This window comes from Micrasema longulum, unplaced genomic scaffold (genome assembly GCF_059751315.1).
Source record: "Micrasema longulum isolate JH-2025_06_02 unplaced genomic scaffold, ASM5975131v1 h1tg000097l, whole genome shotgun sequence".
NCBI lineage: Eukaryota > Metazoa > Arthropoda > Insecta > Trichoptera > Brachycentridae > Micrasema > Micrasema longulum.
The window spans coordinates 3,065,734-3,079,402 of NW_028277303.1; the positions used below are offsets into that span (position 1 = coordinate 3,065,734).

The 13,669-nt window shown below is 30.4% G+C and overlaps 1 protein-coding gene across 2 annotated transcripts in view; it reads left to right on the plus strand.

Moving 5' to 3' along the window:
* Nucleotides 1–1,786: 1,786 nt before the first annotated feature.
* Nucleotides 1,787–13,669, plus strand: part of LOC148284718 (UNC93-like protein) — a 204,983-nt gene continuing 193,100 nt past the window's right edge. For both annotated transcript variants that reach the window (XM_088236843.1, XM_088236837.1), the window contains exon 1: nt 1,787–1,993. The gene's annotated coding sequence lies outside the window, so the exon portion shown is untranslated. The remainder of the gene's footprint in view (nt 1,994–13,669) is intronic.

Genomic DNA, 13,669 nt, shown 5'->3' on the forward strand with positions numbered 1-13,669 from the left:
TCTCACAAGGTTCTTCCCTGAATAATAAATCTTATTACTATATTAAAAATATTAGACGCCAAGACGTTCAATTAAAGCCCCCGACTTAAAAAAAATACACATTCTAATTATTTTGATTTTACTGGATGTTTAATCTAGAATCTCTGAGCGTAGCCATTACACCGGCAATTAAGTAACGAAAAACATATTTCGTTAAAGGTTTAGGCAAATTCAAAACAAAATTAACATGAGATAATTGAGGATATTAGAAACAAACTTCAAAAAAACGAAAAACGGAAAATCAGTTATTGATGCAAAAATAAACCATAATGAAATACCCACCTACCTAAATAATAGTGTAATTCAAAACCATTTTTAAATACTGCAAAAAAAAATCAGTTATATTACTTGACACCGCAAACTTAGCGTTCTCCATTGAGTTAGTGAAACATAGTTAGAAAACTAACAATTATTTTTTCAAAATTTTTCACAAATATCTCAGTAACTCCCTTCAATGGAGATTTCCAAGTTTGCATCCTATACCCTCAATTATGCTTTTAAATTTCATTTAGTTACGGATTCGTTTTAAGTTCATTTTCAATGGTTTTTATTTTCTGTAGTAATTTTTGAAATTTTCGATCAATTTGTCATCAATAATACAGGAAAACGACATTTTGGGTTTTTTTTTAATTTGAAAATTTATAAACCCTTACGGATTATTACATTTATTTTACATAAAATAATATATACATTTTTCATTTATACTCTGTTGTTCAAAATAATATTTTTTATATCTTTTTAAAAGTTTGTCTTTTGTTTAAAAGAGTCTTTTGTTTAGTTTTGTCTGGTAGTTTATTGTATAATTTCAGTCCCTGGTTCATTAGTCTTGATTGTCTTTGTCTTGTTTTAGAAAGTTGTATATGGTATTTGTCTGATATTCTCGTATTACGTCCATGTTGACTTCAATTTTTTACAAGTTTTAGTTCTTCGTCCACATTAGTGGCTAATTTATGGATAAATTTTAATGATTCTAGCTGAACGAGTTCAGTTATATTTAATTGCTTAGTTTATTTAAAAAGTTCTCTAGTTGCAGTTAAATAGGGAAGGTCATATACTAAATTTAATATTTTATTTTGTTGTCTTTGTAGTCTGTTTATGTCATTTTGATATCCTGCTCCACATAGTAGTTGCGTACAACATATTTTAGTTTTTACATAGGCTTCATACATTAGAATTTTTTCCATTTTTGGAATAAAATTTTTGATTTTTAAAAAAAGACTCGATAATGTCACCACTTTGCTAATTAAATTGTTGATATGAATTGTCCATGTTAATCGTCTGTCTATTGTTAGTCCTAAGTATTTAACATGTTCAATTTCAGTAACGTTCCAACGTTTTGTACATATAATTGGCAGAAATGTAAAGTGTTGTAAGGGATAAAGTGTAATTTATTCGAGAGGGAAAAGAAAAGGAAATAAAATTCTGTTTATATTTAAACACAAATTGTTACAAAATATTTGTTTTAGTGTATTTAAAAAAAACAAAAAATACTATTTCTTTTATTTATTCTTTCCTCTATTGAACAATTTACACTTGGTGCCTTATAGCATTTCGATTTTCCGCGGGCAATGTATTTTGTTCATATATAATTCGTGCGTAAATAATAAAAGATCAATTAATTGAACATGTTTTTTTTTCTGCAGTCCATGCAGTTTTCCTTTGCAGTAAGGCACACCGAAGTTCGGGAAAGCGACATGAAAAGCCAAACGGAGGCAATATAAGAGTGGTCACACCGCCGCAGCGGTTTAGTTCCATCAGTACCACGCGAGCTGCAGTGCCGCTAACACCGCGTTGTCGTGCTACTAACCACTACCCAGTATAACAAGTGTTCAATTGCAAATATTTCCCTCTGCTGCCGAACTCGCGACTGGAACCTGGTCGCTGGCTAAGCTTTCGCGGAGTTACCCCGTAGGAAGAAGAAGAAGATCGAGGTAGCTGCGAAACATCCTGAAACGTAGGTTCTTCTAATTATTTTTCTAGATATATTTTTCGCGATTATTGACACTATTTTATAAAAGCGATTTCATGTGATTACATTTCAAACGCTGTGTCTAAGGTTTGACATGTGTTAGAATTAAATGTAGCGGTTTTAAATTGAATTCGTCTTAAAATTGCTATTCCATATTTTATACTGTAATATTTTGTGGGCATTCGTATTTTATTATAATTATTGATTTAAAAAAATGTTTAAATAATGTAAATTACATAACTTATTGGCATGAATATCCGCGGTTTTGTACGGTGACAGCGCGCTCGGTCGGAACAAAATCAGTGTTTTTTTTTTTAGTTTGCAAGAGAGAAAAGTAGTAAACGTAAAAAAAAGATAAACGGTAGACCAAACTGTTAGAACAGTAGATGTAGTGATAGCAATAGTCGCTGTTGCCGATTTTTCAGAGTTCCGGAGTGTTGCGACCGCTTATTAATGATTTTTCTGATTTTTTGCTTATTTTAACTTGGCGTGATAAAAAAATTGCCACCTGCTGTTGCTACTTTCGATTAATACTAATGAATTATGGAATTTTATATCCATTCTCAATCAGTATACGATAAATTTTAAAGACATAGCTCAAAAAATAATTATGGCTAGTTCGCTATCGTAAATTCGTCATGAATTGACGGTGGTAATGTTGGTTATTCCAATACCATAGCTGGTGTTATGTATCGCCGAGCAGGTGAGTGGCTACAGCAGCGAGAGGGGACCGCTTCGTACTGGTCCACACTAGACCAAACCAGAATCCCTCTTCACCATCATCCACGCATTACTGCTGGCTCTTTCGCTAACCACTCCACCACCGATACATTCCTAAACCATTTTTTGCTGCCACAAAAAAATGCCTAGCGTATATTATAACGAGGCCTATGTTTACTTTATTTTGATATCTGAGACGTGCTCAAAATTCGGCCTCAAACATTGGTAGAATTTTAATAATACTTAATAATAATATTTTAATAATAGCAAAACGGTAACCAATGTCTTTTAAACAATTCAAAATAATCCTATTCAGGAAGTGGATTGTGTATAATACAACCCGCGTCGCTGAGACACCGTAGCTCATAAGGCTTATAATATTTATGCCGTAGTTTCCAGCTAAAGTGATCTCGTATATTACTTATATAAAAATAAAAAAAACGTCAATACTTAATGTCGTTTTACAACTCTGAAGTTTTCTAAAAAATATATTGCACATTATTTTAAAACGAGCGCGAATAAATATTGACGTAAATTATTGTTACGATGTCTGTTAGATTATTTAGTCCAGAGAAAGAACACATGTCATGTTATTTTTGCGTCAAATGCACCCAGTGTATTGACGCCTTCCATTGATATTGTATACGGTCGGCGCGGCGTAGCAATATTCGATAATAAATGCGATGCGATGATGACCTTCTAAACTTCTTTAAACTTGCAATTTCCAGGTCATCGTCATTCCCTTTTTTGCAACTTATGGTGCGCAAGGCACTGCATTGGTACACGAATCGCAGCGTACCGTGATATTTTTTTTTACATGAGGGTGGTACGCTTTAGGCGTCAGGCCATGGACTATAAAATTTTATATTATACCATAAATGTATATTTCACGTGAACCGTGATGTATTAAGAATTACCCATAACTAGTTAAGTATAATATTGTAATTTTCATTCACAAAGGATTTGATAAAAAAATGTAATAAAGTTTAACTCGCATAATAAACAGAAAAACAGGTGATCAAAACTCGTTTTACAAGGGTTCGATACAATTAGTTACCCAAAGAAATAAAATAAATGAAAAGCCTCAAAATGTTTAAATATATTCTTGATAAAATAGGGTATTGAATGTAATGTTATCAAAATATCATATCGGTTTTTAAAATTATAGTACTAAATAAAGTATAAATAAGGATTAGGAGAAAATGTTCAAACCTATTTGAAACCACAGCTTAACTTATAAAATATTTTGGTTAGGGATACATAAATTTCAAATAATATTATTTAAGTTGTTTTTGACTATGAATACCTATATTAAAAACTGTAGTCGACAATAAAATTATATAATTTAAATTAAAAAGGAAGAGGAAATTCTTAACTAAAATTATGTTTAAGTGTAAGAATAATAATAATTTATTCCGGCTTAGTTGGGCGGGTAGCAAAACATCCAACCAGCCATTTATATATCAGTGGAAAGATGACCAAGCAATTGAAGCGTGATATTTACTATACTTTTAATAATTTTTTACGGAGAGCAATTTTGAAGTTTGATGGACTCTGAAAAATTAGAATTTTAGTTCACAAGCCTAATTCTAGCATCAATAGATGCATCGGAAATTTGTTTCCCCAGGATTTTTTTTCCAAAGCATGTTTACACAAAATGCTGAAAAATTCCTTTTTTTTTGGACTTCCTTCACATATCTTATTTTGCCATCTAAAATAGACTCCAAAATAAAATATGTTTAATATATTATATTGAGCCATCAAGAATGAAGACGGAAAGACAATATAAATTTGATATATTATATTTAGCTATCTCTAAACAGACATGACATACCATTTTAAGAAAATGTGTATTCGTCGACAAAATGCGATATGTTTGACATATATTCTGCCATCTAAAACAAAAACGGTAAAACAAGACATTTTATAAATTGCCAAATTACTAAATTTCTAAAGATAGTATGTCACGTTTGTTGTCGAGTCATGTTAGTTGTTAAGTGATTATACTCAATTTGCCATCCTTGAAAATAAAAAAAAATAGACACACATAAAGTGAAACGGCTTATATTCTTTAACACTATTAAACAAAGACATACCATATTTTGCCATATTGTTGATCTCATCGAGATGAATCTGGTGATATTTATAAACATAACTCAATATGTCTTAAAAAGAGACATATCATGCTAAGCCATCTTTCCACTGATGTATACATACTAGATACAAATAAATAAATATTAAAATTTAGGAAAAAATATTAAAACAGGATGCATATTATTATTAAAGCGTTTTTCAGCTCTTCAACTTCATAAACATCAACAGATGAAAGAATTGAAGGAATGTAGATGTTAAAATATGGGCAAAATGGTAAATGTTACACAGTGTGTAAAGTGACCACTTATGCCTAGACTTCTGTATTACCTTCTCTAAAATGTTCTTCATCTCTCTTGTCATATGTTTTTTTTGCACCACAACAGGCCAGGAGGTCTAATTAAAATGATTAATTACATCTCAGAACACCCAGGCTTGAGAAAAATCACATTTTAATTTTTGTGTTCTAACCGGGAATCGAACCCAGAACCTTCCGTGCGTGAGTCAAGCGTCTTGACCGCTACACCACGAAGGCCAATGTTAATATTAACAGCACCCCAGGGTGTTGAATCTAGACCTTGTCTACAAAAATTTGGACAAACCCAAAATATTGTTAAAATATTAGATGTTAACAAAAGTTGTAAAAAATGTATTCTCCATATTCTCCTTATTCTCGTATTTATTTTCTCCCTTATTCCCCCAATTAAACGCGAACAGAAGTAATTATCGAAAATGCTTAGTGACGTTTAATTTTGAAGGCTTGTAAGAAAATAAAATAAGACGTGTAACGTAAAAGCAAAAACAATATCTCGTAAAGCAGAAAATTTTCTTTCGAATAAGGTATAACCTTTACCATTTTGTTTAACTTTTTGCGCTCATTTTTAAATTTGTAAAAAACAGACACAACGTGTGGTCCGTTTTTTACTTTTTTACTTTTTTTACTTACCTGATGTTCTTATTTTTTAAAAATCTTGTCAAAACATAGTGTAAAAGTTGAAAATGTTTTTAACAATTTACCAGTCCTGAAGATGCCTACTTAGGCGAAAGCGCTCGCTGGTCAAACAAAGCAAAGCAAAGTGAATACTTCATTTTAAATAAAACAATAGAAAAATAACAACAAAAAAAAAGATTTGCATTTACTATGCGTACAAAAACATACATGTTATGAATAAACTTCGTCTGTATATTTTGGTATTGCAAACAAATAATTTTAAAAAAGTAGTTTAAAAATGCATTTTGATAAAATAAAAATATATATCGTTCATTAATAAAGAATTTAAAACATGAACATCAATCAAATTAATGTATTTATAATATTAAAAGTTTTATTTAGATGTGTAATATTTTTACATACCTACTTCAAAGGGTAAATTAATGTTTCGTAAAAACATCTGGTCAGCCTCGCGTTTGCCTGACATGCAAGGAGTGTCGGGTTCGATTTCCGACAAGGTTGATGTGAAATATTTATTTAAATGAGTGTTTTTATACCGGAATATTTCATGGTCTCTGAACTGGTACCTGAAGCGTAAGACTGATCATCTCACGTTCATGTAACAAAAAATATCAAGATACGTTGCCATTGGTGTACCAATGCAGCGTACCAATGTATGCACCATTAGGTGCGGAAGGGGAATGATAAAAATGATATAAAAACATAAATTAATAATGCAATTCAGTATAAATGCAAGAAACGAATGCATATATGTGAATAATCTGTTGCTATACACTTTGAGACTATGTAACAGATGATCGATATGTGGTCGGAGTATAAATGCAGACGGATAAGTAAAGGTAATGATGCACTATAATAAAATAAAAGAACAGTGTATGATTCACTAATTCAGGGAACGAATAGTGGCAAGAATACAGCATACGAGTATTTAAGAAATAAGTCGAAAATAATGTTCATGAATCTTTTTTTTTTGCACTGATAAAATACACCGTATATTCTTTTCTGTAATTTATATTTTATACTGAAAATATTTACTAATAAAAAATAAAATAAACTCATTATTGCAAGGTTTTTTCGTTTATGTAATGAAAAAATGTTAATACTAATACACATCACAATTTTTTTTTTATAAAAAAAAATGTATTTACTTTTAATATTATGTACCCATTTTTTTTTCTGAATAAACCAAATAATATTCGTAATGGCGGCCTGCGTGGTGTAGTGGTCAAGACGCTTGACTCACACACGGAAGGTTCCGGGTTCAATTCCCGGAGAGAACACAAAAATTAAATGTGATTTTTCTCAAGCCTGGGAGTTTTGTGATGTAATTCACAACTGCAATTGGGCTTCTAGGCCTGTTGTGATGCAATAATAAAATAATAAAATAAAAAAATATTTTTTTTTGCGGTTTTACAAAAATAAATATTTTTTTATACATTCAATAAAATACATGTAAATAGGACATTAATTAAAAGCAATACGTAACTATGTATATGTATATATTTACACATACAATGTATAGTTAATAGAATATAAAAATTTGCGATATTTTAATTTATCATCATCATCGTTCGATTTCTGCACCTAACGGTACACCAATCAAAACGTATCTTGATAATTTTTGGTACATGAAGGTAAGATGATCAGTCCTATGGTTATGCTATCTGCAGTCCAGATTATAAAATATTCTAGTGTAAAAACACTCTTTAAAATAAACATTTTATATCAACGAGACCTCTTGCATGGTAGGCAAACGCGTTGACCATTACACCGCGAGACTGACGATCTTTCAATTCACCCAATTAATTATATTTTTCGGCCATTAGAGTTTAAATAACTCACCATTAGAAAATGGGATTTAAGTCTTTTGAGTGGGGTGCGAACCTCGGATCTTCGATCCGTGTGTCTACGACATTAGCTACGGGACGGGGTTATATCGAATCCCCCCTTTTAGAATAATACCATTGTTTGAAATCGCACATAAAGACACACGTAAACAAATTGTCAATAAAATGTCTAGATAAAATATATTTGCAGCCTACAAAATCGTTACGTCCATCAGTACAACACTCGATTGATCGACGAACTTCATAATATATCTTCCATTCACTCAACAAAGTATGGTTTAAGGTCTCTATCACTGTCTTTGAATACAACAGATTAGCAGACTCTTACAAAAACTCTTAAAGTAAGCACCAATTAAAAATGCACTATTTTTTCTAATGGTATTTAAATGCTGTACCTCAGAGGCAGACGTATGCAAATCCTAACGTAAAATATTTAAAACACACCTAAAGAATATACTTTCTCTAAGTTATTTCTAATTATTTATAGCATTCATTTGTATTTTCAGCATCTTAATTTATTGGTTCTCTCATTATTAGACTTACATTTCTTCAAACTAAATGGACACGATCATAAACAGGATACGAGAATCGAAATATCATTTTATTAAATTCTGGATTTGCATCCGTCTGCCTTTGAGGTACAAAATTGTTGTTTGGTTTTCAAATAGTTTTTTTTATTGCTTGTGTTTCACAGTTTATAAATATATTTGTATCTACCGTTAGACTATACTATCAATTTATCTGTTGAGGAGTGGACGAGGTGAGAAGAATACCTTGTCCTATGAGAAAGAAAATTGAGTAAGTGGACTGTACCACTAACCTGCTGATAATGAGGCATGACGTGTGTGGGAACCAGCTGGCTGCTGAACCTGGCGGTCGTGAGGCGTTGGCACAGCTCGTATGTATAGAGCTGGCGGTCTAAATGGACGCTGGCGCAGCTCGCTTGTTGAATGATTTGTTAAGCACTTAACTTGGTTCATGTTAGATTAGTACTGCAGTTCTAATGTAGCTACCTGCACTCACACTTAGAATTATTGTTGCGTGGAGTGCGTAAGGAAATGGTTAGGATTGAGAGTTGGTCGGAACAGTCCCACAGTTAGTTGTCAACTCAGTGGAATACAATTTATGTTTTTTTGATTGGGGTTGCTTATTTTTTGCCTTGCTTATTATGTACAAGGCTCATATTAACTGCAAAAGGTTTTTTATTTATTTTTTATCAATAAATTTCATAAAAAGTACATGTTTTTTAGAAATTCTATACATATCTACTTTTACACATCTAGTAAATGTTATCACTGTAACTCTCTAAAAAAGAGACTAACTCTTGTGCTTGGAGAGTGACTTACACTGTTGTAGTTGTTTATTTAGAGAGATTATATAATTTTAAATACGAGTACATGATAAAAAAAAAACATAGGATATATAATGAAAAATCATAAAACAATAATAAATTCATACTAATTAAAATTTAATGTAGTTTAAATTTTTCTTTAGATTTACTTTAAATTTATTAATCACATATTAGTTTTAATAGTTTTTAGTTCATTGGGAAGATTATGATAATTTTTTACACCTTTGAAGACAAAGTTATTTTGACCATGACTTGTGTGGAATTTAGGAATTTTTATATTATGTTGGTATGTGAGTGACTTATTCATTTCAGATTCTTTTATTTTTTCTTCTTTATAAATTTGTTTATTAGAACTTATTTTATAGAGTGTTTACTGTATGTACCCTAAATAGTTTATATAGACTTTCCGTATTGAATGTTGAGGGTTTCTTTGGAATTACTTTAATAATTAATCTTTGCACTATTTTAAGAGGGTTTAATATATTGGCATATGAACCACCCTACCCTACAATACCGTATTGTAACAAAGATTGTACAATTGAGTAATAAACTATTTTTAAATTGTTGATTTTTAAAATATTCCTTAATCTAATTTAGAGGAGCGATAAGTAGGTACGCAATAAATCATTCCGTTGACGACCATCCATCTCCGCCTAAGTTATCCAGATATGCCATTCGGCAATAAATATATTTAAACATTGATAGTAAAAACAACAAAAAAAATGTGGGTAAAGTAAAAGTTTTAAAAAATCCGTAATTTTAATGAACACGTAAAAAAAGTTTTCATTTCTCTTCCTTTGAAGTGGTCAAATTTGTCTTACGCGGTGATGGATTTTCGACGGCGATATTACAAGAAAGTAGACGTATGTATGTATATCAAATCTTCGTTTAAAAATTAAACGTAGGTCTGAATAAATTACTAGCGGCTGATATTCCTCTTATGGTAGGTACCTCCACTGCGGAGTGGTACCATGAGATGAATAATAGGAAGACAAATGGTTTTACAATACACTGAGGAAGTTCATTGCTACGGGAAATTTTTAATAAAAAATGTTTTCTTAAAAATTAGAGCACTTCATTGTACCGCGAAATTTCTCTAAAATGTATGAAAATAATAATACAAATGGTTTTCATAAAAACGAACTACTTTGAATGACGTCATGAGTTCTTGTGAATTAACCAATGATAGTGTTGTGGTATATTTCCGGTTTACGGGAAGCCAATTCGCCAATCAGCAGAACTCCCGTAGAGATCTTGTGACGTCACAGACGGAGTAATATTAAAATATATTGCACTAATAATAAGATTTATGTAATTTTTTATTTAATTTTTGGCTTAGTTTGATAGTAAGATAACCAATATAAAAAAAAAACGAAACAACTAATGAATTTTTTCATTAATTGAAAACTTTAAAAAAAACAGTTGATGCGTAAAAATCGGTAAAAGTTGATTAAACGAACGATAAAAAAATTTCATTTTATCTGGACAAAAAAATATTTTGATGTTCTATGCCGTTGTTTAATCACGCTTATATAAACGGAATGAAATGTACATATTATTGAAATCATTAGATGAAATAGCAGATGATGTACGAGAATAATCAACGTAGGAATTAGCCGAGTATCTCACACGATGTCTTTAATTTCGCGTTGTACGGGAAATAAGCTAAATACCGTCTTAATAATCCGATTATGAAAAATAGATACACTAATTTCCTTTTTTGACGTACGCCAAGTAGCAACTGACAATACATATATTGACTATCGCCTACAGTAGCGGCTGTATCAACAGCTTCACTCTATAGGTAACTAAACGTTGAGCATCTCGCTACCGAGTGGTGGTCGGAGAGCTCCAAGCGCTCGTATACAGCGGTGTCAACTCAGAACTGCTCGTGAGCACGATGTTTATAGCCGCATTATCAGAACACATAAAAATGCAAAAATAACATATCTGACCCACTCAAGTTACATCCGCAATTTCCGGCATGATTCGATTTTATTAGTTCAAAGAAGTGCGCATTGTATTCCGCTCCTATTTTCTGTTTATTTCTTGAAAATCACGAAATTACGAAAAGCTTTCATGTACAAAATAAATTCAACATGCATTTAAAACAAAACTGTGTATTAGGGATGTTTGTAAAAATTTAAATTATATTTAACGCTCTATTAAAAAAAAATTAAACAAACCTACTACTATCGCCAATCTTCCAATAGATTATAATAGATTGATGTACTTTTTTAGTAAAATAAACATTTTTACTTACTCAGAAGGTTTTGTTTCGTCAATAAATAAACACAGATGTTTCAGAATAAACCTTATTTATAAAATAATATAAACTTAAAATTTAGTATGATATCGATATGTTTCGGTTCTGAATAGTTACATCAAAAACATGAAACAGAAACATAGTTTCAGAATAATTCTGTCTCTTCTACCAAATTAAAACTGTTACAGACGTTAAAATATATTATTTTGATTACTATGAGTGTATGAAATATTGTTTATGCAAAATTAATTTAAGAATCCTTCTTAATAGGGAAATCTGATCGAAGAGAACTGTACAATGTTCAGAATTCAAAATTTTAGTTTTAGTTTTAAACTGTTTAAAGTTATTACCATGATTAACTCGTTAGCTTAATTTAATTCAGAATTACGATTAGCTTCCGATAAGAAAACTCTGACTTCGGCTAGATTCAAACGATTTGATCTAAAAAAAATTCCTCTGAATTATTTGCATATTTTTTTTATTTATTTATTTTTTATTATTCATGAATTTCACAAAAAGTACATGTTTTTGTAAAATTCTACACATTCTAACATCTAGTCAATGTTATCACTGTAACCTCTTTCTTCTCTAACTCATATAGTGTCCATGCGGCTCGACTGTGGAATCATCTCCCACCCACCATCAAAGATGTTACTACATTATCTCTGTTTAAATCACGTCTGAAAAAACATCTCCTTTCTCTTCCTTAATCTCTCCTCCTTTCCTTTTTCCTCTTTCCTCTTTTTTCCTTTTTCCCATTGAGTAATAGTTTTGATTTAAGGTAATTTATAAACAAATACGTTTATTTCTATTTTTATATACTTTTAGCTTTTTAATCTTTTTTTTCTATTGAATATGTTCAGTAACTTGAATTATAAAAATAAAACTTTTATTTTATTGGTTGGTTGGAAGAAATTGCCATTTGGCAATAAGCCCGCCAATGAACAAATAACATTATGTACAAAAGTTAAATAAATAAATAACTCTCCAAAAAAAGAGACTTACTCTTGTGCTTGGAGAGTGACTTACACTGTTTTAATTGTTTATTTATAAGAGTTTATATAATTTTAAATACAAGTACATGAATTTAATTGTTTTATACCATATTAAGCTCAATTAAAACGAAAAAACAGAAAATGCACAAGTTTGTGTAACTTACATTCAATAATTTATAGAGTTTACCTAATTAGCATATCAACACATTCATTATTGAAGATTTATTTTATTCCAACTGTAAGTTATGATTTACTAATTATTTTAATATTATATTCACATTGGTTATTTCAATATCCGAAAACAACTGCAAATCGCTACATTGATTATAGCAAAACATTCAGTAAAATTTTAGGATTATACAGAAAAGCCATTTACAAGTGAAAAGGTTTTCACATTTTTCAACGCGATTAGCTGAAAAACATTCTTAATAAACTACCCGGTAAAATAGAAGGAAAAAATATATGGTTTCTTGTTTCTATTATGATTGTTTCTTATATATTTATGTAAAACTTTTATTACTGTATACAAATTAATTTTGTACTGTATCAGAATGAACTGTAAAATTATACATGTACTTAATAAAATTTTATCCATATGAGTTTTAAGCAATCAAATTAGCGTTGAAAATGATTGCTCGGATTAAGTTTATAAAAACTTAATCCGAGCAATAAAAAAAAACTCGTTACCAATAAAAATGTTTATTTCCCTCAGAACTCACTCATTTTCAAGTACGCCAGAACGTTAAAAGGTATTGGTAAGTTATCCGGTAGTTTGAATGTGAAAAATGTTATGAGCGTCATAATAATAATGCACGCTTGAATTATTACAACTAATCGATAAGAAATTTCAGTATTCTACGAAATCGTTTGCGATAGTATTTTTGTAAAACAATTTTATTAAACAACATTGAAATTTTACGCGAGGTAAGAGAATTTCTATATATCAAAGTTCTATATATTGGAATAATTAGTTTTTTCCACCATCATCTACATTCAATAAAGGAACAGTTACAGGACTGGAGAATTGTCTTTTGTTTATTTAAATTTCAAATTCTAGTTCAAGGTAACAAACAAATGACAAAAAGCACTCAGATAATCGAGCCCGCTTTCTCATTAATAGATTTTCATATCATTTGTGAAGTTGAATATGTAATGCGAAAACTGCAACATATTCAATCTAGCAAATCTCGGTTTTAAGTTTTATGTCACTATTCTTTTGTGATAATTTTATAGCGATTTTTAAATATTTTTTATTTCTCTTCTTAACCTTATTTGGACGTGCGGCGTGCATGCGGCGCAACGTTACTTGAATTAAACTTATCTTAAATTAAGTGTTCTTCATCTCTGTTGCAATACGTTAATGTTAACAGCTCCCCAAGGAGTTGAATCCAGCCCTTGTCTACAAAAATTTGGACAAACTCAAAATATTGTTGATACAT